This window comes from Rutidosis leptorrhynchoides, chromosome 3, assembly GCF_046630445.1.
Source record: "Rutidosis leptorrhynchoides isolate AG116_Rl617_1_P2 chromosome 3, CSIRO_AGI_Rlap_v1, whole genome shotgun sequence".
Classification (NCBI taxonomy): Eukaryota; Viridiplantae; Streptophyta; class Magnoliopsida; order Asterales; family Asteraceae; genus Rutidosis; species Rutidosis leptorrhynchoides.
The window spans coordinates 462,162,842-462,165,169 of record NC_092335.1 but is presented as its reverse complement, the minus strand read 5'-3'; the positions used below and the strand labels follow the sequence as shown (position 1 = coordinate 462,165,169).

Below are 2,328 nucleotides of genomic sequence, written 5' to 3'. Positions count from 1 at the left end.
TGGATTGATCCTGTGATTGTCTCTGATTTGTACGTTTGGAATCATAAAGTATCAATCACAACAGTTTGAAATAGTTTAAGGATTTTTTTTTATTAGAGAAAAAGAATGAAAATAAAATATATATATATATATATATAAAAGTATGAAGAAATCGTTATTGAGTTTGGAATGTATTGGCTATGTGATCTTGACTGGTAACAACTCAAAGACAAAAACAAAATTAAAAAGATTGATTATGATTTGCAAGTAATTCCATTTATCTATGTGTTCTTGTATATATATCATTTATCATAGTTGTACCCTAATATTATAAGTCATGATTTTAATATTAGTATTTACCTTAAGAATGTAAGTAATAATCATATTTTATATAACAACTATAATTTAACTTGTTGTTAAATTTAATATAATTATATTTTATTAATTATGTAATACCTATTACAACACATTTAAATATTTAATATTTATATATATTAGACATATTAATTAATTGTATACTTAATTTATATATATACTTATTTACTTTAATAATATCTTATTTATTTCGTAAATTACTTTATATTTAAATCAAATGATTAAATGGTATTATATTATTACAAATTAATATATACACATATATATATTTACATATATATTTTTATTTATATATTTATTTACACACCTTTGTTCGTGAATCGACGGGAATAGTCAAAAGTCAAATGTATATATGAACACAGTTCAAACTTTTTGAGACTCGTCTTTACAGACTTTGCTTATCATGTCGAAATTATACAAAGATTAAGTTTAAATTTGGTCGGAAATTCCCGGGTCATCACGCCACCCATTACCACCACCCACCATCATCAATCAACACCACCACCACCGCCAACCACCACCACTATCACCACCGCCAACCACCACCAACCACCACCACCAACCACCACCACCAACCACCGTCAAAACCACCACATCAGCAACCACCGCCACCACTACTAGCAACCACCACCACCACTAACCACCACCACCCAACACCAACTAGGACCACCAACCACCACCACCAACAACCACAACCACCAACCACCACCACCACCAACCAACCACCACCACCAACCACTATCACCAACCACCACCAACAACCATCAGAAAACGGTTTACCATTCATCGAAAAACATTCATCATTCATCGAAAAATAATTATCATTCATCAGAAAATATTTATCAAAATTCAAAAAATATTTATCATTCATCAAAGATTTATCATTCATTGAAAAACATTTATCAATCATCGAAATATATTTATCATTCATCCAAAAAAAATTATAATTCGTAGAAAAACATTTAGCATTCATCAAAAATCAATTATCATTCATCAAATAGTTATCATTCAGCAGAAAATTATCAATAATCAAATATTTATCATTCGAAAAATATTTATCATTCATCAAACATTTATAATTTATCGAAAAACGTTTATCAATCATCGAAAAACATATATCATTCATCGAAAAATAATTATCATTCATCGGTCAACTATCATTCATCAAATACTTATCATTCATCGAAATATATTTATCATCCATTGAAAAACATTTATCATTCATCGAAAAACAATTATCATTCATCGAAAAATATTTATCATTCATCGAAAAATATTTATCATTCATCATACAATTATCATTTATCAAATAGTTATCATTCATAAAAGCAACAATTATCATTCATCAAAAAAAGTCATCATTCATCTATGTTATCTTTCATCAAAAACATTTTAATGGAGTTAGATAAAATAGCGTAATTTAAAGAAGTTGATATAAATTGATTAGTTATATAAAAAAAATGGGGCATTCCGAGAATCGAACTCGGGACCTCTCGCACCTAAAGAGAGAATCATACCACTAGACCAAATGCCCAGTTACTTAATGTATGTGTTGTTATTCCTTATCATTCGTCAAACATTTATCAATCATTAAAAATAGTTATTATTCATTAGACAACAAATATCATTCATCAAAATGTTACGATCATTCATCAAAGAGGTATAATTAAAAAAATTATCATTCATCAAAATATTATCATTCATAAAAAAAGTTATCATTCATCAGATAAAAATTACCTAATGAATGATAAAAGAAATATCTGATTAATGATAAAAATAACCGATGAATGATAAAAATACCCGATGAATGATAAAATATACCCAATGAATGATAAAAATACCCGATGAATGATAAAAAAAATCTGATGAATAATAAAAATACCCTACGAATAATATAAATAGATGATGAATGATAAAAAAAAGAATGATTAAAAACCACGATGAATAAGAAAACAAATATATTGTAGAATTGTA

At 27.0% G+C, this 2,328-nt stretch overlaps 1 non-coding gene across 1 annotated transcript; it reads right to left on the bottom strand.

Moving 5' to 3' along the window:
- Positions 1-1,816: 1,816 nt before the first annotated feature.
- TRNAL-UAG (transfer RNA leucine (anticodon UAG)) lies at positions 1,817-1,888 on the bottom strand. The gene has a single exon. It is a non-coding gene; the product is annotated as a tRNA-Leu (tRNA).
- Positions 1,889-2,328: the final 440 nt, after the last annotated feature.